The 20,498-nt window shown below is 52.3% G+C and overlaps 1 protein-coding gene across 2 annotated transcripts in view; it reads right to left on the minus strand.

Moving 5' to 3' along the window:
* LRRN2 (leucine rich repeat neuronal 2) overlaps window positions 1-20,498 on the minus strand; it is a 63,940-nt gene that overhangs the window by 13,648 nt on the left and 29,794 nt on the right. The window lies entirely within an intron of this gene.

Genomic DNA, 20,498 nt, shown 5'->3' on the forward strand with positions numbered 1-20,498 from the left:
CCGATGCAGGGGACGCGGGTTCATGCCCCGGTCTGGGAAGATCCCACATGCCGCGGAGCGGCTGGGCCCGTGAGCCATGGCTGCTGAGCCTGCGCGTCTGGAGCCTGTGGTCCGCAACGGGGGAGGCCACAACAGTGAGAGGCCCACGTACCGCAAAAAAAAAAAAAAAAAAAAAAAGAATCCGCCTGCCAATGCAGGGGACACGGGTTCGAGCCCCGGTCTGGGAAGATCCCACATGCCGCAGAGAAACAAAGCCCGTGTGCCACAACTACTGAGCCTGCACTCTAGAGCCCACGAGCCACAACTACTGAGCCTGCATGCCACAACTACTGAGCCTGCGCACTAGAGCCCGGGAGCCACAACTACTGAAGCCCGTGTGCCACAACTACTGAGCCCATGAGCCTAGAGCCCGTGCTCTGCAACAAGGGAAGCCACTGCAATGAGAAGCCCGACCACCGCAACTAGAGAAAGACTGCATGCAGCAACAAAGACCCAATGTAGCCAAAAATAAATAAATAAAAAGCTATTAAAAATACACAAAACCTATGTGTATGATGAACTCCTTATCATTATCCTGATAGATAAGAGTTGAGTTTTCCAGACCCCTCTCACCTTCTCTGTCCCAGCCACAAGGAAGCTCTCTACCCAATGAGCATTAATAGAGCCCTGACTGTATGCTGGCGCTGTGAGGGGATAGGGATACAAGGTCATGGGGAGGGCAGGCGGGAGTCACAAATTTAAAAACAAAACAAAACACTCTATTAAAGTATGATAAGAGGTGTCACAGAAGCACTTACCAAGAGCAACAGGGGCATAGTCTGGAGGAGAGAACACAATTCTGTGAGGAAATTTCTAGAAGTCATTGAATTATACACTAAAAATGGGTAGATTTGTTGGTATGCAATGTACTTCAATAAGGTTGTTTTTAACAAAACCTCCCAGGGAAGTGTTGCCTAGGTCAGCAGATGCACAGATGGTAGAAGACCATTCTATACATACTGGGGACACCAGGAGCAAAGGTGCTGGGATAAAAATGATGAAGTGAACTCTAAGAACTGAGTGGTCCCCCTTCGTTTCCAAGAGTGTAGGTGAGGTGGAGAGGCTGGAGCCAGAACAGTCTGGACATGATACTGGAGGCAGAGGGCAGCCCAGAGGGCATCTAAGGCAGCGACTACTATAGCCATCAATACTATCTATTATGACTGGCTGCACCACCTTGCGATCTAAATTCTTCCATCTCCACGATCCTGAGTGATAGTCACAATAGCCTTGCAAGGTCATAGATGCCATTATCCCCATTTTAATGGAAAAGATATTAAGTGACCTGCCCAAGATCATACAGCAAACGAGTAACGGAGCCAGGGCTAAAAGACAGTATGCTTCCAAGTCCAGACTTACTTTCTCAGTGGGACGGCAATGTTAATAATGGTAGCCATTGACCAAGGACTGCCTATGAGCCAGGCTTTGGGCTGGGCTCTGAAATGAGTGGTTGCCCTCAATGCTCAAAACCACAGTAAGATGTGGGGATTACTAGCCCCATTTCACAGATGTGGAGGATAGGTAGGTACCTTGCACAAGAACACCCAGCTGGTAGAGCCGGGAAGCAGACAAGGTCTGGCTGGCTGCCAAAGCCCGTGCTCTATGCTCCGACCCCACATCACCCTCCTCCGGCTCCCACTGCCCAGCTCTCTTCAGGCCCAGAATGGAATGGGAGATTTCCAGCTGACTTCTTATTCAAATTCCCTTGAGCCTGGGCCAGCCCAAGAGAAAGAAACTGGCCCCAGGCCTAAGCTGAACAGCCCTTCTTTAAGGGAAGGCCCTTTCCAATCCGGCAGGGGCTTCTTTCCTCCAAGCCCATCAATGCCTTCTGAGCCCCACACACCCGCTGGGGGACCAGTGCCTTCCAGGGCCCGGGGCCCGGTGGATAGAAGCACTTCCATCTCACGATCAATAACAGGCATAATTCAGTGACTACAGCAAGTACAAAGGAGTGTAGGTTAAATCAATATTTAGAAGCTTCGAAATGAAACTAATTAAGAGCAAGCCTTAATGATTTTTACTGCCTGGGAATAAAAAGGACAAAAAGCCTGCCCATATTTCATGAGTCCACCTTAGTAGCTTGTAATCATTTGGCAAGAGCAGAAGATGAAAAGTGCTCCCAGCCAGCCCCACTTTCTGCATTGCAGGAGAGGGCAGTACCTCGTCCTTGGTAGCAGAAGACGATGAATGGGATGGAGCACAGGACGCAAACTGCATTGTGGAAGGCCACTGGCTTAGGTCAGGGATCGTTACGGATTGAATTGTGCCCCCCCCTCAAAAGATACAGTGAAGTCCCACTCCCAGAACCTGTGAACGTGACCTTAATTTGGAAACAGGGTCTTTGCAGATGTAATCAAGTAAAGATGAGGTTATACTGGGTTAGGGTGGGCCCTAATCCAATGACTGGTGTTCTTATAAGAAGAGGGAAATTTGGACACAGACACAGAGACACAGGAACAATTCAGTGTGGTGATGGAGATCGTGATTGAAGTGCTGCAGCTGCGAGCCAGGGAAGCCAGGACCAGAGCCTGGGAGAGGCAAAGAAGGAGTCTCCCCTACGGGTTTCAGAAACACCACGGCCTGGTCCTGCTGCCCTTCTGACACACTGATTTCAGACTTCTAGACGCCGGTACCTGAGACAATTAAGTTTCTGTTATTTAAGCCATCCAGTCCAGTTTGTAGTACTTTGATACGGCAGCCCCAGTAAACTCATGCTGGGATCCTGGATTCTGGTTCCCACTCTACCACTTACTAACTGTGCAAGCTTGGCAAAATGCTTAACCTCCATGAACCTCAGTTTTCGCCTCTGAAAAACGGGGATAAGACTAGTTCCTTCCATCTTTTCTGTCCAGAGATCTGGTTCAGATCTAATGAAAACATGAGTGTGAAATATGCTGTGAGCTGTGAGTGCTACACAAATACCACCTAGGCTCACTGCTAGTGGAAACAATCTGGGAACGACTCAGGAGCTGTCAGATGGGCAGGAAGTTCCTTGCCAGCTCCCAGGGCGTGATCCAATCAGATCACAGGTGTGAGGTGTCTTTGCCTCATTAGAGATATTATATACACGAAGAGTATTTTTATTGTCGTTCTCAACAGAGATTTTATTTGTTGTCCACTTGGCCCTCGCTTTCTCATCTGTAAAATGAAAGGGTTGGACAACATTATTAAGGTATTTTTCAGCATCAATTCCTGGGCTTATTCATATATACATATTAATATATATTTGATATATATACTTAAAGTAGCATATCTTAGCATCCCAACCTCATTCTCATCCCCGTAGCCCAGGGCAATGCAGAGGGGTGCCAGCTAAGTACTGTGGTGAGAGATAGGAGTGCTGGGGTTTTGCATCCCTTTGCCCTCTACTGCCTGGGTTAAGAGAGGAACCAGAGCACTTTCCTCTCTCCTCCCTCAAGCTTACCGGGCATGAAAGGAACAGGAAACCACGCAGGCAGCAAATAAAATCTCTATCGATCACGGGATGGCTGGCATCCCAAGTCCGCCTGGCTCAGAGCTGTTCATCTTAAATAAACGTTCCTAATGATCCCCTCATACTTAATGCTGGAGCTGTCTCGTTAAAGTGCAACGGAACAGGGTGGCTAAATGTGGGGCTGCTGCCTCTCTGTCGGGGCCTCTTCCAGGGCTCCAGGGGGGATAAGGTTCTCAGGTGGCCTCTCAAAATTTTGGAAGGAGCTGCACCTTGCAGCAGTGGGGTTCTCAAATGTGGGGACCAAGCTAGCTTCCTGCCACATGACAACCAACATTCTTCCCAGATGTGTATCAGTGTGGCGAATGAGCGTCTGTTTGCACAATGCCCTCACAGGAAGGGAAACATCAACATGGTAACCACCACGATGCTGTCACCTGAGATTCACCAGCACGGTGGTCGCCCCACCTACAGCACACCATCTCTACCAATATCACCGCCCCACTGTCATGGTTGTCCTCAGCTGTGATCACTAGGGGCCCCTCGCTCACTGTCATCACCACACATCACTCTGAACACCCTCCACTAGCATCATTATCCCTCCATCCACTGCTGCCACAATCCTGGTCATCGTAGCACCCTGATCATCATAAGAGAACTTGTTTGGCTTCATCTCTGTGACTCATTCAATATCTGAAACAGATATGGATTTTGCCATTGGGACATATGAGACCTTATAAGGCTAACGTGAGAATGAGTGGATTCACATGTACACAGAGTTCCATCCTAACAGAAGCATAAACATGGACATGTGATGTACACACGGAGAGCACCAGGGGGAAAGGGGAGTGGGGTTGGAAGGATAGGCAGGGGACAGGTCAACCAGAGCTCCACATTCTCCTTAGGAGAAAAAAATTACAATCCTTTGTCTCCTGTCATCTCTGTTTTCCAACTCTGGCTGCACCACAGATTCATATGGGGATCTTTTAAAATATACTGATGCCTACATCCCACTCCAGACCAGTTAAAATCAATCTCTGGGGGTACAATGCAGGCATGGAATTAAAACTCCCCAGGATTTCTTTGTATGTAAATTTTACATCAAAAGAAAAACAAAACTGTAAAATAAAGTTGAACTCCATAGTTGTTAATTTAGGGAAAAGTGTACTCATGTCTGCAATTTACTTTAAAATGCACCAAAAATAAGATGGATTGATGGATAGATGGAAAGCGATGTGATAAAGCAAGTCTCGTAAAAGGTTAATGGTAGAATCTAGGTAGTGGGTATATTATTGCTCACGGTAAAATTCCTTCAACTTTGCTGTATATTTGAAATTTTTCATAATAAAATATTGGGAAAATATCCAACTGGTGTTACCGTGAAGCTAGGGCTGAGAAACACTGCATCTAAAGGAAAAATCCATAAGCAAGTGATTTTCTCTTTCCTCCACCCTCCACCTTTCTCATCAAACCAATCAGACTCTCATCCAGTGTTACCCACCCTTCTTGGGCCTCATCACACGGAGACAAGTGGATCTGGATGGTGCACCAGGGGCAATGGAGGCAGCTGCGTGCTGTAGGAGCGGGCGGCTAGGGGGACACCTGGCTGCCCAGGCCTCGCAGGGCTGGGCCTGGGACCCACTGCCGTACCAGTTGGCCAGCTGTGCTCTGGTCAAATGGCCCCGAGTCTCCTCTTTCTTAGCAAGGATTAAATCATTTCCCAGGAAAACCAGACCAGAGTCTATTGCAGAGAGAGAGAGTGTCTGTGTGTGTGTGTGTGTGTGTGTGTGTGTGTGTGTGTGTGTGTGTGTGTGTGTCTGTGTGTGTGTGTGTGTGTGTGTGTGTGTCTGTGTCTGTGTGTGTCTGTGTGTGTGTGTGTGTGTGTGTTGGATACTGCGGGCAGGGGCCAGGCCCCACGTCTCATCTGTATGCTCCTCCACAGCTGGCTCGTCCTGTCGGGGGAGTGCCATGGCAACACCGTGCTCTTTAAACACAGGAGTTTGTGCTGCCATCGCAAAGCAGCATTAGGCAATTTAATTAAGGAGCTGGCAGCAGACAAACTTTGTGAGTTAAAGGCATTTTATTAAATCCCATTGTATTATGCAGCTCAGTTCCCCCAGGAGCTGCAGAGCTGGGGGAGGACAGAGGAGAATTTGCTGGGGTTTCTTTTCTCTTCTTTGCTTTTTTCTGGCCTCCTTTCTGCTTCATGAATGCATTCACTGAATGTAGGGGGACCCCAACTGTGACTGCCTGCTCCCCCCAGCCCAAGCGTCAGGCCATGGCATAAGGTCTGCTGGCTGCAGTCTGGGCGGTATGATCACCAGCACTGACCCCGTGGGTGTATCACCATTCACAGGGCACTCTCAGCGCGTTATCTCAGGGCCAGGCCTCCAACCCGAGCTTCAGTGTCCACTCGGCACCAAGCTCAGTGTTTCCCATGCAGGGTCTCACTGAATCCCCCCACACCCTCGGAGTAGGAACTTCCGGCAGCCCCATTCTACAGATAAGGAAAGTGAGGCTTACAGATATTACGAAGCCTGCCCAGGGTCTTGTAAGTAGTATGTAGCAGAGAAGCAAGCCCAGACAGGCTGACTGCAGAGGCCAAGATTCACAACACTGCTCCCTGTTACCTCTTAAGGCTGGTGATTTTTTCCTGTTTCAACCTTTGGAATGGGTTCCACTCCAGGCGCCCAGCTAGGAAAATAATTCCAGGGTGAAGCCGGGGTGGGACTAGGCCTTCTCCAGGACCCTGACCTCCTAACCCACCACACCTAGAATGTGTGACTGTGCCTCGCGAAAGGTCACACCCAAGCGCGTGTGCTGAGAACATGCTGGCACGTTCAGGGGGTCCAACCTGTCCTCCTGGCCGCCTCAGGGAGAGTGTCTGGCTGGGACCTGAAGTCAAGTCCATCTCCTCTAAGGACCAGAGGTCAGGAAACCAGATGAAAGACCACAGGCTGCTGTGGCTGGATGTGGGGAAGCACTTCCTGGGTGAGAGACAGGTTGAAATAAAAAAGGCCTGTCTTGCCAAGAAACTGCATTTTAGCTCATCTGCCCCAAGAGGGAGCCCACCCAGGCTCCTGCCTCCCGGCTGCGGAAGCGTGTCTGGGGCTCGCATGCCTGCCAAGGATCCCACCCTGAGGCCTCCCTTCCCTGGCAGCCCTCTCAGCGCCTGGCTTGTCAGAGTCCCTCCTGTGCGAGCAAGCCTAGGGGAGTCCAGCCCAGCCCCAGCAGTTCTGGGGAGGCCCACTGTCCCCCTGGGATCCAGCTGGCCCCTGGGCCACAGGGCCTGCTTCCTCAGCCTCTTCGGGTGCCCGGAGCTGTAGCAGCAAGGGGCGAAACGCCTTTCACTCTGCAGACGTTCGCCGAGCTCCACCCAGTGCCTGCCCTCCAGACCTGTAGACAGTTCTCTTGGGCTCAGTTTCCTTAATCCTAAACTAGGGGCAACGGCATACACTTTGTCCCGCTAAAACAGATGCAAAACAATTAGCTAATTCCATGAAGGGCTTTTTCTCTGCCAGGGACTTGCCACTCATCGCCTCTTTTAATCCTTAGATGAGGGAACTGAGACTAAAAGAAGTTAAGCCTCGGGCCCAAGCTCATACAACCAGGAAGGGGTAAGAACCAGTGTTCTTAACAACCCCATTTTATATATATATAAACTTATACATATGCATGTATATGCATATGTAGGTATATATATGTATATATAATTATTACATAATTATATATAAATAACAGCATTGAGATATAATTCATGTACCATAAATTCAATCACATTATATTTGAAAAATAAATTTAATGGCTGGATTTGCCACCAAGCTTAAGGATGCTTTACTGTTACCCAACAGGAAGCTCCTCTTGGAAGGTGCGTTCAGGACTCAGCAAACGGAGCCAGACGAGTCCAGCCACGGGGCTCCCCAGGAGCCAGCTGTGGGGCTGTGTCTTCTCCCAGCCTCCACCTCTTTTCTTAACGCTCCCCGCTCTTCTCACCCCTCCCCCACTTTGCTCTTCATCCATCACCATCGTCTCCCTGCCCCCACCAGGCCCTGAGGCTTCCTCCTGGCTCCCGGGTCTCCTCTACCCATTCCCACTCCCTCACCCCCACCTGGCAGAGACTGAGCCACAGCTGCAGGTGCTGTCCAGGTGACCTCTTTGAGAAGTCCCCAGAGGGGTGGCCATGTGTGCAGGCAGGCCAGGGAGGACGAGCTGGCAGCAGCGGGAGGATGCCCAAGTCCATACTGCCACCATGTAAATCTCCCAGGGAAACAGCAGCATTCTAATCCCAGCTCCACCGCTTACCAACTATGGGACTATCTCACCGAGCCCGTTTCTTCTCACTTGTAAAATGGGGATAAGAATATCTTCTCTGAATTTTAGTAGGTAAAATTCATTGAATACTTACTCTGTACTGGGCCTTTCACGAAGCTTCATTCTTATCTAACCCACATAACAACCCCCTGATAGTGGTAGTTATATTTACTGAAGAGGAAATGGAGGCTCAGAGAAGTTAAGCAACTTGCCCAGGTCCCACAGCTAGTACGTGTAGGAGCCATGATCCAGGTCCAGCACTGCGTGATGCTGAGCCCTCACTCTTCAGCACACCAACTGCCAGGCTGTGAGGGAGCCTATGGGATGCATGTGTGCAAAAGTGCTTATCAACAGAAATCTCCAGAACAACTAAAGCAGAGGGTCTTTCCTCCAACTCTCAGGGCTCTGCTATATAGCCTGGCCAGTTTTCTTTCACCGAGATAAGAACAAGTGCTCCAGGGTCTACGTACCCTCCCTTCTGCTGGAGCAGCTTGGGCTGCACATGTTTGTGTGCATGTGTCTGTGTGTGTGCATGTGTGCACTTGTGTGTTGGGGAGAGGCGCGGTGCCCGGCCAGGTGACACAGCTAAGAGGGGAGCAGATCTGGAGGCTGTATTTTGCCACTGCTTGCTCTCCTGGGCTCAAAGCCTGGGCGGTGCCAGCTCATTTTCAGTAATTTTCCCAGGGAATTAACAGGGGAACATTCTCGTCTGTAATAATGATAAAAATAATAATAATTAACTCAGCTGTAGCTTATATTTCTCCAGTATCTCTCTCCCCAGATCTCAAAACTCTGGGCAAATAGCAAATCTGCTGGCTTTCTAGCCATACCCGAGAGCCTGGGAAGCCTTAGGTACTGGCAGATTTTCTGTCTCCTCCAGCTGGGTGGCAAGTCAGGTGCACAGGAGACTGGTCCCAGAAGCTGCCCTTTGAGTGCCCCTAGCAGAGCTGGGAAACCACCCCAGGTGCTCTGCCTCTCCACCTTCTCACTCCATCACATTCTGGGATCACCCTGTGTCCCGGAGCAGGAGAACTGGTAAGGAAGGGAGCAAGGTGTCAGCTGTCTTTGCCCAACCTTAAGAAGTTCCCCCATCTCTGGGCTCCCACACAGTGGGCACTGCCTTAGGGAGAACGACCCCCTGCTCCTCCAGCCAATGGAACCACGTCCGGCAGGTCTGGCCCCTGCAGAGGATGGCTGATGGCTTTTTCTGATCCCAGCCAGGAGTCATTACGCACCAAATGTCTAGTTTAAACAAGTGATTAGGCAGCTCTATTAAGAGCGCACGTGCTTCCCGCCAGGGAGGGACAGGAACTTCCAGAGGAGGCGGAGGACCTCAGGGCCTTGCAGCAACGGGCTTTCTCCTCCAAAGCATTCTCCAGTGAGCCTAGTGCAAGGAGGAGCTCCCAGCGTTCCGGGAGCCAGCATCCTGGCAGAGTTTTAGACACAGAGCCCACTCCTCAGTGCCTGGGCAGCCCACCTATGCCCTGATAGACATGAAGGACTCTGAGCAATTTAAATACAGAGAAGCCAAAGCTCTCCTGTGGCCTGTGGCTTCAACCTCTCCAAAGACATTCTTGAAAAGCAATTACTGGATCTGAGTTACTGATACATTTCCTTTGCTTCCTCCAGGAGCTGCAGGACAAGGAAAAGGTCAGAAGGGTAAACACAGTCAGCAACTGTGCTTATCGTAAACATATTCCCCCAGCATCTCCAGAGAGAAAAAGCCTACTTAATCTCGAGTCCACAGATGGACTGAAGAGCCTGGAAAATACCTGAAATTGTGTTTGTGTGCACATGTGTGAGCGTGAGCGTATGGGTGCGTTTTTCTGGAGAGAAGGTCCATAGCTTGTATCAGATCCTCAGTGGGGTCTATGACCCCCAAATGCTAAGAAGCACTGCTCTACTGGTTCCTTGGTCAGTTCTAAAGATGATGGGTTGGCCCCTTTCCATAAAGGTCTCTTCGTCCTTCAGAAACAGCAGTAGATTTTGCTGGATTCTACCTGCTTGAAGAGGGGGGCTAGGACGAGTCTGGGGACACAGCTGAAGCAGAACTGTGACAGGGAGTCTTTTGCCAGGCGGAGCTGTGGCCGCCTCTCATCTAGATGCAGTGATGATGTGCCTTCCTCGTCACCTCATTTTTCCCGTTGTGACAGCTCCATATCTGCTGTTCTCTGTCACCCCAGTGACAGCCTTCTAATAATGAAGGCAGCATCAATGTCATAAAAATCCCTCCAGAACCCCAGGGGCTAGAAGGAGATCAGGTTCAGGAAGCTGGGAGCCAAATGCTCTACACAGCAGAGTGGAGAGAACAAAGTCTTCAGAATAGGAAAGACTTGAGTTCAAATCCTACTTCTGCTTCTAACTAGCTGTGTGACCTTGAACAAATTACTTAACCTGAGAGTCAGTTCCTGCATCTGTAAAATGGGAATAACACCTCAAGGGTTATCTTGAGGATTCAATGAGGTAATACTGACAAAGAATCTGGCACAGTGCTGGCACACAGCAGGAGCTCAATAAATGAGTTCTTTTTCACAGCAGGCATGGATAGGGACGTGCACACCTACACCCTCCTGCTGCACTACTGCAATATCAGAGAAAAGGGGCCCCAGGGGAGAAGGGCTTCTTGGTAACACGTGAATGGCAGTCAGAAGCCACATCTGCCCACACTGACCCGAATCTCCCAATCCTTCATGGGTCGCCAGAAGGCCCCTTCTCCTCTGCACAGTGCTCTTTCCTGACATCCCATAATTGCCATCTAGGTTTTCCATCTGTGTATCGTGCAGCCTCTCCTCTCCATCTCTCTCCTTGTGATGAGGGAGGCCACTGGCTCTCCTTGAGAAAAGGGCACACCCCTTGGCTGCGTTAGTAGCAGCCACCCCATCCATCCCCACCCACCTCTCCAGGGCCTCCCCTCCTCTTCTCTTTCCCTGAACTGTATAGCAACTGGCTGTTCTCTTTTGCGCTTGCAAGGCCTTTGAACTTGTTGCTCTGGAATGCCCTTCCACTCTCTGCTTGGGGAGCTCTTAATTATCCTCCCGTGCCAGCTCAACTGTCACCTCGTGGTGACAATCCCTGCCCTCCCCCCTCTTGCTCCTCCAGAACCTACCCTAGTTTAGCAGGAGCCGTGGAGTGTCTTCCTCCCTAGCCTGAGTTTCTCCAGAGCAGGGGCTGGGCCTGCTCTAGCCTGGCTTCCCCTTTGCCTCACACAGGGGTTGGCACATGGTTGGTGCTCAACAAATGCCAGTTGGGGTAAAAGAACAAATGGTGTGATGGCCCATGGCTGGCAGTGGGGTTGTCCTCAACGGGAGGCTTCCTGTGAAGGGGGGCAGACCCACCCCATCTGTAAAAGGTGGCCAGCTTGGGTCCTGCTGGAGAAGGCCTAACCCTGTGTCTAGACTAGATGAGTAGCAGGTGACGATGAGAAGGCTGATGTGCTCATCCCATCTGGATTCTGCACTTGTCTATTTCAAGCCACGGGGTCAGGGCAGAGGGCTTCTGCCAATCACCCCAGAACCTTCTCTACCTTGCACCTGCAGGTGCACCTGCTACTCAAGGGGAGGAGGAGGGGAATTAACCATCGTGAGCACTGGCAGTGTTAGGGCTAGCTCTGTGAGGCTGGCGTCCTCGACTCATTTCACAGATGAGGACACTGAGGCTCAGAGGTGACTCGCTGGCCCAGAGCCAGGCAAGAAGCTGCACAGAGCTGAAACGGGAGCCAGGTTGGTCCAGCTCTAGAACGAGATCTCTTTTCTTCACAAGATACTGTCTTCTGTAGAGATCATAACACAGCACCCAGAGGGAACAGGAATGGAGAAAGGCTCACACTGAAAGATTGTGTGCGTGCATGTGCGCGTGCGTGATACTTCTTCACCGACCACAAAGACAGAGAGAATGGATGGAGGAAGGTCTGGACAGCCTTTCCTCCCACGTGTCTGGATGCGGGTCAGAGGATTCCACACTGGGGTTCAGGTCCACAAGGCAAGCCTCTGAGCAGGCGTCACAGTCTCCAGGTACCGGTGGGGAACGGCTCTCTCAGCACAGCAATGAACAACTCAGGGGGCTTCAGCCCACCCCTGTTTCTATGCCACCATGTTTGGTTACTTGCACTACCTGGCCAAAGTCTCAACCCCAAAAGCATGAGAAGGAAATGCGGGGAGGGGAGGAAGCCCTCCACCGTGAAAAAAGAGGCGAGTCCAGACACAAGGGTGAAATGAGGGGAAGGAGCCGGGGACAAGCTGCTTGGACTGAACCAGCCCATCTCAGATTTAAGTACCTTTATTTTTGATCAGAAATATGTGATCTGGAAAATCTTGGGACTTCTATGCTTTTTGGGTTTTTGTTTTTTGCATGCGTTACTGTTTCTCTTAAATTTTTAGTGCTCTTTTTCAAAAATCTACTCTTGTTTCCCTGGAAACTGAGAGAAAATCGGGATCGTAAGCACCTGGGTGAGTGTGTGTAGCCGGGGAGCAGCACAGTCTGCTGGGGACTCTGGAGGAGCTGGGGGAGGGCAGGAAGGAGAGAGGGGTAAAGGGAGGCAGGACCAGCAATCACACCCAGGAATGAACAGCGGCTGTGAGGAAGGCTGGCGTTCCTTGCACACGGGAACTGTTTCAGGTTCAGGTGAGCTTCACAGGCAACCCCCGCACCTGGATTCAGAGCCAGGGCCCTGCAGCAGCTGAGCAGCTTTTCCGGCTCCTGTACGGGTGCCTGGAGGGGAGCTGGCTTGCCTCCTGTTGGAGTGGGAGAAGGTTCCAGGAAACCTGTGGTGACAGCAAGATTCTTGACTCCAGGTAGCCAAGGAGCAAGAAGGCAAAAAAAGAGGCTGGAAAGTTAAGTGGAAAGGAAGGCCTTGAGGAGCCTGGCGTGGCAGGTTAATAGTTTCCTTCAAGAGAGATTTCATGCCCCATTGGATAAACAAAATACTGCGCAATTGCAAAAGAGCCGTCCCGCAGCGTATTACACACCACCACACTGTTCCGTCATCGCCATCACGGTGACTGATGACTTACCAAAAGCCACACTGACATTTCCAAGTGAGATGCTTTGATAGAGGTGCCATTCAACAGGGCCCAAAAAGCCAGAGAGAACCTGAATGTAAATGAGGACATTTGTCACCTTTGTCTCAACTATTGAAAGGTTTCTTGTCTGACAACAAGTCCTCCAGGAGAGAGCTATGGAGTGAGAGAGGTGGCCTGGAAGATGGGCAGGTGAGAGGGAAGGGAACAGTATGATCCTGAAAGAGCCCAGAGGAAGAGGAGGACGGCCCCCTGGGAACAGCAGGAAGTCAGGGGCAGCAGAGGCCAGGGAGATAGTCACCCTGTGACTCAGCAGAAAGGAGCGGCAGCAAGAACACAGGCCTGCACTGTCCAACATGGCAGCCCCATATGTGGCCGCTGAACATCTGGACTGTGGCTAGTCCAAACTGAGAAGTGCTGTACATGTAAATGCACACCAGCTTGTACAGATTTAATGTGCAAAAAGAATGCAAAACATCTCATTAATAACTTTGTTACGCTGATTACATTTTGAAATGATAATCTGGGGGGATATGTTGGGTTAAATAATGTTATTACCTTCACCTGTTTCTTTTTACTTTTTTAATGTGGCTACTCCATATGTTCAAGTGTGGTTTACATTATATTTCTATTGAGCAGCAAGCACTAGCACAGACTGTGGATCAGAAAGATTAGGTTCAATCCCACCTCCACCACTTACTCAAGGCTCCCCCGTCCCATTCCTGGGAGCCAGGACTGAACACTCTCCTGGCCTCGTCAATTATTAGCTGCTTGCTCAGCTTTTCCACTGGCCCTCCATGAGAATCTGGGAGACTATTACCCCTCGGCACCTTGGTTCTCCCAAGGGTAAAATGAAGGGATTAGGGCAGATGGCTTCTGAGTGCTCCCCAAAGCTCTGTGACCCACAGTACGAATCACCCAGCCTCGGCGTGCCTGCTTCCTCACGTGAGTCTTCGTGAGGGGCAAGCAGCAGCAGTGGGCGGAAGGAAGTGCAGGGGTGATGCTCCTGACCTCCTAGGGTGACTCGATGTGCTTGTGCCTTACGGCAGACACCACCGCCCTCCGGGCTGGGATGTGGGCCATGGGGTGCTGCGCCGAAGCCCCCACGCCACCAGGGTGTGGAGCCTGGGGCTGTGCCCAGCCGAGCGAGCCCAAGTAAGGGATTCAAAGTGCTCTGCTCATGCAGTGTGTCTAAAGAAGGTGGGCGAGGCCTTAAAATCTTCACCCAGGAGCATCACGGCATCGCCTAATCCCTGGGGAAGTAAACATCCTTCCTACAGAGCCGGCCCGGGCTCCCAGCTGCTGCCCACAACCAGCCCCTCTCCTCTCCTGAGGCTCCCACCTCCCCAGGCCAGGGCAGGGGTAGGGACGAAGATCAGGATTACCAGAGGGACCAAGGTAGGAAGAGGGTGCTGACAGCAACCTGAAGACCTAGTTAGCCAGTGCTCCAGGCCTCTGACCAAGTCCGACTGGGGGCTGATGGCTTCTCTCTCGGACCCTGAACTTCAAGGCCTTAACAAGCAGGGGACAGACCTCTTCTTGTCACATCCAGATCAAACAACCTTTCACAGAGGGTGGTCCATGGTCCCCTTAAACCAGAATTAGGTTCAGAACAACCATACAGGGTGCTTGTTAATCCTGCAGATTCCTGGAATCCACCCAGACTTCTGGAACTGGATTCTCTGGAGCTGAGACCAGGAACCTGCCTGCTTAACACACTCTGGAGGTGGTCTTTGGTAAGCACTGATGGAGATCCCAGTGAGGGTTAGTGTAATGACTTCGGGAGGGGCAGAACCCTCCCTACCCCCAGCCGGGAGCAGGCTGCATTTCTGTCCACCCCATCAGCAGGCGAGCGGGAGATGTTTGAGCAGAAAGTGAAGGACCAGGTATGCATTGCAAGGGGAAGGGAAGGCTGGGCTCAATGCACCCCTCTTCTCGCATCTGAGAACCTATACATCAGTGACGGTTCCCAGGCGCCTGAGGGAAATGGGTCAAGCTGCAGCAGCAGGGGCTGCGGTAGGAATGTCCTGCCATGAGGAGCCAGCCACACTGGAGCATCTGGCTTCTTTTCTTTAGTGACAAGAGACAGGCCTATGGGGATGGGCTCTAAGCGCCCTCCAAGGGAAAGGGGTCCTGAGGCTGTGGACCCAACCTTCCCACGCCTTTCCCTCAGGTTAGGCCGAGGAGGGAGATCTGGCAGCAGGTGGAGGCAGACACGGGTGGGGGAGGAAGAGGAGGAACTCAGGCAGGTGGCCCAGCTAAAGCCAAGAGGAGCAGTGGGGAAACAACACAGGGCTGGAGCTGGTTGGGCTGGGGGGAGGGGGCTGGGGGAGGGGAGGGGGGAGGGGGGAGGGGAGGGGAGGGGAGGGGCAGGCAATGGGGAAGATGCAGAGAGAATGCTGGAGAGGGCTGCCGTCTGTGTCTCCCTCAGGAGGCGGTGACGGAAGGGCCTGGGGGGAACCCAGATGAAGCTGTGGCCTCTCCCAAGGTTGCCCTCACTGGGGGATAAATCTCAGCTGCTGACCCGCCTGTTAACAGTGGAAGCCTGGGAGAGGACGTGACCCAATGGCCTGGAAGCTGAGGCCCTGAGAGGAAATCCCTTCCCCTCCTGACTCCCACTTCCATGCACTTTCCACCTCCCCACGAGCCTCCAGTTAGTGCTCCCACCAAACTAAAGGATGGTACTCAGATGCGGTGGCACCCACCAGGGCACACCAAAGACGCCCTCTCATGCAGCACCACAGGCTTTGTTCCAGGGGTCATGCAAGGTGCTCCATGCCTGCCTGCTGACGTGCAAACCTTCACCTGCCGGCCTCATACCATCTGCCCTGCTTTACCTACGAGGAACGGAAGGCTCACAGACTCAGGTTACCGGGTGGTGGTGGCAGCCCTAACCCAGGATGCCCTTGACCAGACGGGAGGCTTCCACCAGCGTGGAGCCGGGTGAGCTCCTGCCAGAGTCACCAAAGGCGGTGGTGGAGGCACCAGAGCCAAGGCCCTGGCTTCAGGAAGGAGGAGGGGATTTGTGGAAGGTCACAGAGAGAGCCAGTGGCAAAGCCAGGATGAGGACCCTGAATTCCTGGTTCCAAACCTAGCTCCTCAAGCAGCAGCAACTCGACAACATGGTTGAGCTCAGGGTCGCTCCACAGCCAGAGGCAGGGGCCAGGAGCCAGCAGCTATTCCCTCACCTGCTGCTGCTCAGGATTAGTCAGTTCTCACTGAAGAACGACCTACTGGAGGCTGGGACCCAGGGCTGAACAGCTCCACACAGGACAACTACGAGGCTGTGAAGTCCTGGAGGGCAGGGATGGGTCTTGTCTTTGGGTCCCAGCACGTAGCACGGTTCCCAGCACACAGTGGCTGTGATGGATGAATGAAGGAATGTGTGAATGAATGAATCAAACCAGCCTCATGTGTGAGGCTGAGTCGGGGGAGGGGCTTGGTAGACTCAGGACTCTGCCTGCGCCTCATTTCCTGCCTCTGGGAGGATGCCAGGCATTGCGCTGGGGGTAAGCCACGGGCAAGAGAGCAAAGGAGCACCCAAGGAGAGGAGAGACAAGTAAGCAATAAGAAGCACAATGGGCTGCGTGTTCCTCCTGAGGCCGGACCCCTGTGTGACCGTGAGCAAGTCCCTTCCTCCTCCAGGCCTTTGTTTGTTTAGTAGGAGCGGGGCTGAACTAAATGATGCAAAGTCACACCGACCCCATGAATAGCAGGCGGTGGGCACTGGATCCTCTCCCAGCTGCAGAGAATCACAGCTTCACCACAGCGGGGGCACTGAGGGGGTGGAGAAGAGCAAGGCCACGCAGAGATGCCCTGGCCCAAGGGAGGCAGACGCTCCTGGAAGCTGGGTCCCCAGAGACTGCGCAGCCAGAGGTAACTGGCTGTGACAGAGGAGCGATTCAGCAGTCAATTCCATCCATAAAACTGTGATTGCCTAGGAGCCTTGTAAACAGGCAGCTCCCCTGCGGGCCCGTTCAAAGCCTTTCTCTTTCCTTCTCCCTCCTGCCAGCACCGGCTCAGCCCAACCCCGGCCTGCACCAGCCACCAAACATCCCTCAGTCTCTGCAAGGTGGGCAGCCAAGGGTTAAATGCCCACTGGCAGGTGAGGGCCCAGGGCCATGGGACGGTGGGAGGGGGAGGGAGCCAGAATCACTTAGCCCTCCCATCAGTCCAAATTAAAATCAGGAGTAAGATGACAATTACAATTTGCAGTGGGCTAACTGTTTTCCCTCAGAAGATGGTCGTTTTGCAGACTGGGGAAATTAGTTGTTTAAAGTCCCAGGTGGATTGGCTCTGAACCCAGCTGAGGCCAGCCGTCCCTGCCTCCTCCTGGACTGGTCCTCCGCCTCTTCACCACCCCTCAGGGCAGCCATCTAGCCTCAGGCTTCTGCCCTTTGGGATCCTCAGGCAGGGACAGACTGAGGGTCTGGGGGTTCTGGGTAGGCGGAGGGGGGAACACCGGCAGAGAGGCCGGGCTGGGGAAGCAGCTGCGCAGAAGGTGCAGCTGGTCAGAAGCCAGCAGTGCTAGGGGCTTCCAGCCCAGCTGCCAGGAGGGCCCACTGTAGCTGCAGGTGTCTCCCTGCCTGACCTCCTGCCATCTGCCCAGCTGAGGGGTGGGCTCTAAGAAGCCTCTTTGGATTTGCCAGAAGTTGACATATCCAATAGTCATTATAACATTCATTCAACAAACACCAATGTGCCAAGCACTAAAAAAGGACGAGGGACACTGCAGCGAACAGTACAGATACCACCCCCTCTCTCGTGGAGCTTACATGGGGAGGAGAGGGATAGACAGTAAATGGAGAATAAATACATAGGTAAATAAAACACCCGATAGTGACAGGGTTCTGAAGGAACATGGTAAGCAGAATGGCCCTCCAATGACCTTCACACACTAATCCCTGGAATCTGTTATCTTACATAGCAAAAGCGACAGTGCAGATGTAACTAAGGTTGTGGACTTTAAGGGGGAGTGTCCCGGATTACCTGGGTGGGGCACATCTAATCACACGAGTCCTTAAACACACAGGACTTTGTCCAGCTGGAAGCAGAAAGGGAATCCAAGCATGCAAGGATTTGGCGTCCTGTTGCTGGTTCTGAGATACAGGGGCTACGCACAAGGACTGAAGAGAGGCCTCTGGGAGCTGACAGCCAGCGAGGAAGCAGGGCCTCAGTCCTGCAACCGCAAGGAACGGGGTTCCACCCTGCCACCTGCATGAGCTTGGAAGTGGATTCTCCCCAGAGCCTCCAGATGAAGCATCCAGGCTGGCTGACACCTTGATTTTGGCCTTTTGGAACCTGGGGCCGAGAGACCAGGAGAGCCGTGGACTTCTGACCGACAGAGCTGAGACGACACATACGTGTTGTTTCAAGCCGTCAAATTTCTGGTGATTTGTTAGAGCAGCAATAAAAAACGAATTCAGGAACTAAATGTATACGATAGTGACTTGGTGCTGCTGTACCCTGGGTGGCCGGGAAGGCTTCTCTGAGGAGGGACCTGTCCTAAGACCTGAATGAGGAGGAGGAGGCAGAGTACGATGATCCATTTGTCCCCATTTCTCAGCTTTCACTCTGAAGTCCTGAATCTCAAAAAGCCCTCAGTCCCAAGCAAACCAAATGGTCGGTCACTGTAAGGCAGAGGGGACAGCAGGGCAAAGGCTCTGAGGTGGGGGGCTTTCAGGTGAGTCACCACTAAAAGCATCCTGGGGGAAGTGCTGTCAAATACAGGAGCAGGTGATGGAGCTGTGGGGACTCTCGCTCAGAATGGGGACTGAGCAGTTCTAGCTAAGGTGTGGGCCTGCCCAGAGGTGGGGCACTGGCTCCTTCTAGAACCCTCTCCTTCCAGCTGTGGGGCTTAATTACCGCTGCCTTTCCAGTCCTGTCCCTGGGCTACTTCCTCTCTCCCCTGCTCTGCCTCCTTCTCCAGCTGGCCTCTGCCAGTGCCTAGGTGTCTCCTCAGTGCCAGGGTACCAGGTGCTTACTGCTGCTTTCCCTAGTGGGATGCTGGCGCACCACCAGTGGCTCACAGCAGGGGGAATTATCTGAGATGTCTTTAGTTAGTGAGACAATAGGAGGCTGGAAAGAAGGGAAGACAGAGGTCATGGATGGCTTCACGCCCCATCAAAACATGCCTGAGAGCCTGAGGAAGCCTGAGAAGTAGAGGGAAAGGGAAAAGCAGAGATGGCCAGGGGGCTCCTCTACACCCTCTGTCCTGCTGTCCCACAGCAGCCCCACCTTTACACGAACCCATCCCCCTCTCAGTGCAGGTCACCTCCAACACTGGAGGCACGCAAGCAGCAGCTGTTGGCCTAAGCAAGGAGCGAGAGTTAGTCTGAGAGTAAAGAAGGACCCCAGGTAAAATTCTGGCTCTTTCTCTCGTTAGCTGTGTGTTGTCTGGCAAGTTAATTGTCTGGGTCTCACTTTTCTCTTCTGTACAATTAGAGTAATAATACCTACTTTGCAGGGTGGTTGTTGTGAAGATTAGAGATGTTGAAAAGTGCCCCACATGGAGTAGGTACTGGATAAATGGTAGCTATTTCGATTATGAGCACTGAACCTCCCATCCCGAATCCCAGTCCCCTGAATCCAACATATCTCAAATCAGAGTGTGCCCAAGAATCAGCTGGAGTGCTTGTTAACGTGCAAATATCCATCCCACTCCTCTGGTCCCTGATTCTGCAGGCCTGGGGGTGGAGCCCAGAAACCTGAAGATTGACTCACTTCCAAGCAGGTGAATCTGATGTAGGTGCCTGGGTCTGCACTTGCTGTCCCAGGCCAGTGTCTGCCTCCTGGGGGGAAAGAGCTGGCCCCAAACTGTCTGGCACCATATCCATTTCAGAAGCTGCCTCCACAGATGAAAAGAGCTGGCTGGGAGGCAGAGCCTTTCCCCCAATCCTCTACCCTCACGTGGAGGTGTGTGCCTTAGGCAGCCTCCACACCTAAGCAAGGTGAGTTGGTCCTCTGCCTCCTGGGATGTATGTTCTAAGAGCCTCAGGGGGTCAGAGCACACCTCAGCCACTTCATTTTGCCTCCTTGCTTTTCAATGGAAGAAACTGAGGCCCAGAGCAGCAAGGGACTTATGCAAGGGTACCCACCAGAACTCAGCTTCTGAATCTGATCTGCAAGATAAAAGTCCTGGGCTATGGGACCACTGGTCCCTTTCAACTCGAATGTTTAGGGCATTATTTACTCCAGGAGTTGGCTCCACTCGCCCCAGGTTGGGGACGCCCAGGGCTGACTGCCTTCTTTGATCTCTAATCAACCTCTCTGATTTCCAGGTCCGGAGGTCTGTAAAACTGTGATCGCATCCCAGCTCCCAGGTCTCATTCACTTTATGGTCTATGTTTGGTGGGAATTCTCTCTTTCCTATTTTTCTGTTTTCCTCCTCCCTTTCTCTTTCTACATATTCATTCAAGCTTTGATTCCGTGCCTGCTCTCTGTTAGCACTGGGGATACACGAGACGAACAAGACTCAGCTCTGCCCTGGGGAAGCTCTCAGCCTAGCAGGGCAGACAGACAGACACAGGTCTCACGTAGGTCCAGGGGCTGTGAGATGTGTTAGACAGGGGCACCCACAGTGGGGGTTAACAGAGGTGAGAGCCAAAACGGCCCTCGGAGAGCCATATCCTTCCTCTCTGTCCTTTGTACCTCTTCTCCTGCCTTTGGCTCTCTGCATTTGCCAACAAAATACCAAAAAATAT

The sequence above is a fragment of the Orcinus orca genome, chromosome 1, assembly GCF_937001465.1.
Source record: "Orcinus orca chromosome 1, mOrcOrc1.1, whole genome shotgun sequence".
Taxonomy (NCBI): Eukaryota; Metazoa; Chordata; class Mammalia; order Artiodactyla; family Delphinidae; genus Orcinus; species Orcinus orca.